General features: G+C 38.3%; 1 non-coding gene across 1 annotated transcript; it reads right to left on the bottom strand.

The window, feature by feature from the left end:
• Positions 1-290: 290 nt before the first annotated feature.
• Positions 291-433, bottom strand: LOC115070804. The gene has a single exon (XR_003849937.1). It is a non-coding gene; the product is annotated as a small nucleolar RNA SNORA48 (small nucleolar RNA).
• Between the last annotated feature and the right edge of the window lie 6,734 nt (positions 434-7,167).

Genomic DNA, 7,167 nt, shown 5'->3' with positions numbered 1-7,167 from the left:
TAACCTATCAACTCCAGTTTGTGCTGCTCATATACTTAGGAGTTTGGGGCTAATGACTAAACCATGATCAGCCTAATAGGGGACACACCCTTAAAGAAAATGAGTTTAGGCATTTAAAATTTTCACACATACCTCCAAATTCTATCCAAACTATTTATTTATATATTCCTATCATTCATGCTTTGCAGGCAAGGGACCTTATTAGTCTAATCTTGCCAGTCTGATAAGCAAAGTAAGTCTGTTGTCCTCAGTCACAGTGTCCTGATTTCTTTTTTGTTTTGTTTCAGTAGGATTATGTCCTAGGCATGAAACAGCTTTGGCCACTGAGTCAGGCATCAGGTTAGGATGAATAAAGGACTGCCATCTGCTCTGCCCCTGACTGATTTAAGAACACCACCACCAGTGAGGTGTCTCTTTGCCCATTGCCAGGGTGTACAGTCTCCTGATTTCTTGTGAGGCTGAGTTGATATGCTTATTATGATTTGAATTTTTCTTATGCCATAGCTATTCAATTTTGTGCTTACTTTTTTGAGACATTTGTGCTTTTAAAATTAATTTTTTACTGTCTCTTATTAAATGTTTAATTGTTAAATGTATGGCAAACTTTTTTTTTGTCTGTTATGTTTCTCTTGATTTTTCTTTGCAGACTGTTTCACTGCATGAAACTTTTCAATTTTCACCTTGTTGAATCCATGTGCTCTATCTGATTAGGTCTCTTCATTCTCTGTCTTGCTTTTTCTGTATCTAGTACTGATAAAAGACTTTATTTTTCTTTTCCAAATAGCTCCTTAAATTACTGAGGTATTTATTTTTCAATATAACTAGGACATTAAATTTAATTTTGCTTTAAATACATGGTTGATAAATCAATTACTACTGATCAAAAATCTACAATCTCTTCATTGATTTCTAAGGTCACGTTTCATGCACGAAATTTCCATGTATTTATATCTACCCTGAACATGTGTTTATATCTGCTCTGTTACCTGTATGCCCCAAATGCAGTTTCAATGAGCATAACTGAAAAGGTAGTACATTTTACTGACTTTCACTGTAAGTATGCTATCAATCTTTAAAAATATTTCCTGTTAAATGTAATAGACTTATTTTCCATAAGTTTTCAGAATTAATTTGTCAAACTAAAAATAGTCCCTTGGTATTACATTTACGTGTCAATTTTGGAGAACTGATATTGTGGCATTAATTCTTTTCATCCAGGAGGAGGTGTGCCTTGCTACTTAGGTTTATTTTTTAATGTTCTTCACATTTTCTCTCAATCTTATAATGCCATTATAATCTTATTTCTTATTGCACAACAGTTTAGTTACTCAGTCTATATTATGAACATGCATGTTGTTTTCAAGTTTTCTTTGTTTTGTTTTTCTCTAGGAATAATGCTAGAGTGAACACAGTCATGGGAAGTACAGAAAGAGACTTTGCCTATGAAAATTATTTCCTTAGTCTCAAATCACACGTGAGTGTAACTAGTTTGAAAAGGCATGCTGTGTCTTTATAGGCCTTAGGCATAAAGCTTTTCTTTCTTTAAAACTTTTGTAAAAAAATTATTTATTTTTGGACAGGATCTCCCTGTAGCCCCAGCTGGCCTGAAACTCACTATGCAGGCAAGGCTGGCCTCAATCTCAGAGATCCAGCTGCCTCCACCTCCCAATTGTTGGGATTAAAGGCATGCCGCCAGGCCAGTCTATTTATTGTCATTTTATGTGTATTTAATCCCACTTTGCATGCGATGCCTGTGGAGGCCAGAAGAAGGCATCAGATCCCTAGAACTAGCGTTATGGGTGGTCGTTAGATGCCATGTGGTGTGGGAATGGAGCCCAGGTCATCTGGAAAAGCAGTCAGTGCTCCTAACTGCTGAGCCATCCCTTCAGCCCCCCAAGGTTTTTTTTTTCTTAATAGTTTCAACTGTCAGCTTTCCCTAGTCTCTTACTCTAAATCCTTGGGAAAGAAGGCTGTACATATTTTCCCCCTTTCTCCTCTTATCATCTCACTTCATACCTTCGTGGTTTTTAATTCTTCCCTTAGAAGTTCCCCAAATTGACTCATTTCACCAGTCTTCCTTATGTAAGACTCAAATGTGCCCATGGTGAATCTGATGATGTCAGTCTCTGAATTAAGACTTTTTTTTGGTGGTGTCTACTTCCCACAGAATTAAATGAAAGCATCTTTGCTCCTGATGATCTTAGGAGACTTCAGAGATGCAGCTCCGTATGTCTCCAGTGTTCTGAATCCACCAGTCTTCATACTGAGAATCTACTCAGTCTCTGTTTTCTTCAGTCTGTTCCTACTCACTCCAACTCTGAAAGCACTCCCCCGACTTCTGCTGTTCTGTACTTGTAACTGGGTTTATAGTGCACCGGTACTGTCTTACTTCCAAGGATCACTGTGGGGCTGATATGAATTGACCTGTGTGAATGTGTAATATAAGGCACTCTATTATTAGACAGTGTTTCTTTCCTTCGAAGGAAGTCCACACTTGTGGATAAGCAATGTGCTAACTACAACCTGCCTTTATGACCATGGAAGTGGGACTACTTCTCTCCCTGGAAACATGCAGTAGGAAGGTGCTAGGAGAGTTGGCCTGTTTACTGATAAAGGATTCATGTTTCCTAAACCCTAGGAGGGAGAACTGAGCATGGCTGTTACTCTGTGATCTCTAAATAGTGTCTTCAGAAAGCTGTGTTGTGAATTTTTCCATCCAAAATATGGTCTTTGGACCAGTTGCAAAACCATTATCTGGGAGCTTATTAGAAATGCAGGACCAGGACTGGAGAGATGGCTTAGTAGTTAAGAGCCTTAGCTACTCCTGCAGAGGACCAAGGTTTGATTCCTAGCACACACAGTGGCTAACAATCGTAAATCACTCCAGTTCTAGGGGAATCCAATGCCCTCTTCTGACCTCCTTGGGCATTGCACTATACAGGTGCATTTACACACATGCAGGCAGTATACTTACATACATAAAACTAAAATAATTAAGAAAATATTAAAAACAATAAATGCTGACCATACCCACCCTCACCTTCTTAATCAGACTTTGTGTTGGAACAGATCCCCATGTGCTTCATACGTACATTAAAGTTTGAAAATTTACATTCTAGAGAAGTGATGTACAAGATCTTTTGTTCATTTTCTCAGTAGTAAAATCATTTTGAGCATGTCTTCCAAAATCTATGATATATATAAATATATGCATCATATATATGCACACAGTAAGTATATATATATATATACATATATATGTGTGTGTGTATACTTACTGTGTTACACATTAATAAAAGGGATTTTAAAGAATGCAATAAAAATTTTTAATTTGAAATAATTTTGTTTTGAAGCAAAAAATATAATCACCAAAATTTTTATGAGAATATGGTTTGATATACTTTATTTTTAAAAATGATATTGGCCGAATGCTGTTGAGACACTGATTCAAAGTTGTAAACTTGAGGGGCTGGAGAGATGGCTCAGTGGTTAAAAACACAGACTGGTTCTTGCAGAAGAAAAATACACATTAAAAAAATAAGTTGTGCTCACCGCCCTCTGCTTCCCTGGGCCTGCACCACCGGCTGCAGGCCTCTCTCCTACCCACAGGCCTCTCTCCAGGGTAAGTCCATCACAGCCTCTGTGCCTTGACTCCCCCAGCCTCATTCACCCTCCCATCTCCGCAGCCATTCTCTGCTCCATTCCTTGTCTTGGGGCCCCAGACACCTGAGGAACCAATACTGCTTCCTGATCCTTTTCATCCAGACCAACTTAAGGCCTTCTTTGGGCCCCAGGAGCACTGCTTCTGGGCCTGGCCCCTTGCCCTCACCTCCTTCTGCTTCCCTGGGCCGCCACCCACCAGCATCTTTCTGAGACACAGGGGCTGACCTTTCCTCTTACTGATCCTTAGCATCCAGACCAACCCAGCTCCTCAATGCAGTCCCCAGGAGTCCTTCGGGCCTCTTAATGCCCAATCTGCCTTTGCATCTCTGGGTGGCAAGGCTACCAGCTGCCCTAGACCAGCATCTTTCCTGGGCCAGGCTCCCAGGCCAGTCCAACCCCCAAACTCCTGAGGCCAAAATCCTTCCTGGAGGGATCCAGACCTTAGGAGAAAGCCTGAAAACATCTGACCCTCACCTGAATTGGGCCTTTGTGGGAACTCCTGAAGACAAAAGCAATCTGGACACTCCAATATAAAATCAAAAGAGAGAGCCAGAAGCTTAGACGAACCGAACCAGCTTTTCATGCCCAACAAGTAAACCACAAAGACACATAAAGTTCACAAAAAGAAGCAGACCTAAACTTGAAGGCTTTAGTCTCACACAAGAATCAGAAAGTACAAAAGAAATCCACATGTCAAAATCACAGAGAAAAAAATAACATGAAAAACCAAAATAACATATCCCCACCAAATACCAGTAGTCCTCTAGAGGAGTACAATGAGAACACCCCTAGGATAATGCAGGACATGGGGAAAAATTATACACATGATAAAAGAATTCAGTGAATTTAAAGAACACACAAACAAGGTAATCATAGAGCTGAAGGAAGATAGGGATAAACTTCTGAATGAATTCAGAAAAGAGCTAGAAATATTGAAGAATACTCAGGCTGAAATAAAGAATGAAGTGAAACACTCCATAAGCCAATTAGAAATGACAAGAGAAAGCCTCAACAATAGGATGAATGAAATGGAAAACAGAGTATCAACTGGAAGATAAAGTGGATGAACTAGACAACTCAAGCAAAGATTATGAAAAAGTTAAGAAAGCACAAGAATGGAATATGCAGGAATTGTGTGACACCATAAAAAGACCAAACTTACAAATCATAGGTGTACAGGAAGGAGAAGAGTCCCAGGATAATGGCATGGATCACATCTTCAACAGAATCATGGAAGAAAATTTCACACTATTAAAGAAAGACATGCCCATACAAATACAAGAAGCACATAGAACAACCAAACAGACAGGACCAGAAAAAAAACTCTCCACGGCACATCATAGTAAAGACACTACATGTACAGAACAAAGAGACAATTCTGAAAGCTGCAAAAGAGAAACAACAAGTCACATATAAACGAAAACCCATTAGGATTACAGCTGACTTTTCAGTGCAAACTATGAAAGCCAGAAGATCCTGGACCAAAGTATTCCCAGGTTTAAATGACCACAGATGGAACCCAGATTACTATACCCAGCCAAAATGTCTATTATAGTCGAAGGGGAAAGAAAAGTCTTCCATTACATGAATAGGCTGAAGGAATTCATGTCCGCAAAACCAGCCCTTCAGGGAGTTCTGGAAGCAATACAAAGAGCTGACAAAAGGAATAACTATACCCAGGGTATTCTGGAAAGAAATCCAATGAAGGTATAACTGTGGAAAAGTACAGCTATATCAAGAATGTAAACAGAAATAAAAATGACAAGATTCAATACTCATCTTTCATTAATAACTTTAAATATTAATGGAATGAACTCCCCAGTCAAAAGACAAAGACTATATAAATGGATTAAGAAACAAAACCTATCTTTTGGCTGTCTGCAAGAAACTCATCTCACTTTCAAGGACAGACACTATCTCAAAGTGAAAGGATGGAAAAAAATATACCAAGCAAATGGCACTAAGTAAAAAGCAGGCGTAGCAATCCTAATATCGGACAAAATAGACTTTAAACTGAAACTAACCAGAAAAGACAAAGAGGCTATTTCATTTTGATCAAAGGAACAATCAATCAAGAAGATATTACAATCATGAACATATATTCACCAAACTCTGGTGCACCCAAAACAGGGCAGAGAGTTAACAGAGAGACATCTGAATTAAACAATACCATATATCAAATGGACTTAACAGACATCTACTGAGTATTCCACCAAGCACCAAAGGACATACTTTCTACTTAGCATCCCATGGAACTTTCTCCCAAAACAACCATATACTGGGGCACAAAACAAACCTCAACAAATACAAAAAGACTGAAATAATTCCATGTAGTCTATCAGACCACAATGCAATAAAGCTTACAATCAACACCTGAAGAAGCCTCAATCACAACATGAACACATAGAGATTAAACTCAACACCCGAAGAAGCCCTAATCACCACATGAACACATGGGGATTAAACAACGCACTCCTAGATGATGAATGGGTCAAAAGAGAAATTAAGAAAGAAATAAAAGTATACCTGGAATTAAATGAAAAGGACAATACAACAGGGCAAAACCTCTGGGACACGCTGAAAGTGGTCCTTAGAGGGAATTTTATAGCTCTAAGTGCCTACATCAAAAAATCGGAATGAATACAGATAAATGACTTAACATTGCAACTCAATACACTTGAAAAGCAACAGCGAATGAAACCAAAACCCAGCAGACAAGAAGAAATAACAAAAATCAGGGCAGAAATCAATGAAATTGAAACAAAGAAAACAATACAAAGAATCAACAATTCTAAGAGCTGGTTCTTTGAAAAGATAAACAAGATTGACAGACTGCTAGCCCAGTTAACTAAAAGAAAGAAAGAGTACCTCCAAATCAACAAAATCAGAGATGAAAGGGGAAACATCACAACAGACACCAGAAAGATACAGAACATTATAAGGGAATATTTTAGAAACCTATATGCTGCTAAATTTGAAAACCTAAAAGAAGTGGGTGGATATCTAAAGGCATGGGAAACACCAAAACTAAACTCAGAAGAGATTAACAGCTTAAACAGACCCATAACACTAAGAGAAATTGAAACCAGTAATACAAAACCTCCCAACTTAAAAAAGCCCAGGACTAGATGGATTTACAGCAGAATTCTATCAGACATTTAAAGAAGATCTGCATCCAATGCTACTTAATTTATTCAAAAAAATAGAAATGGAGGGAGAACTTCCAAATTCCTTCTATGAAGCCAGCAGCACTCGAACACCAAATCCAGGTAAAGCTACAACCAAAAAACAAACTATAGACCCATATCCTTAATGAACATAGATGCAAAAATTCTCAACAAGATACTTGCAAACCTCATACAGACACACATCAAAAATATCACCCACCATGATAAAGTAGGCTTTATTTCAGTGATGCAGGGATGGTTCAATAAACATTTTTAAAAATCACATCAATGGACTTAAAGACAAAAATCACATGGTCATCTGAATAGATGCTGGAAC

The sequence above is a fragment of the Nannospalax galili genome, unplaced genomic scaffold (genome assembly GCF_000622305.1).
Source record: "Nannospalax galili isolate Female #2095 unplaced genomic scaffold, S.galili_v1.0 scaffold150, whole genome shotgun sequence".
NCBI classification, from domain to species: Eukaryota; Metazoa; Chordata; class Mammalia; order Rodentia; family Spalacidae; genus Nannospalax; species Nannospalax galili.
The sequence above is the reverse complement of the archived record's forward strand: the minus strand, read 5'-3'. Positions and strand labels throughout refer to the sequence as shown.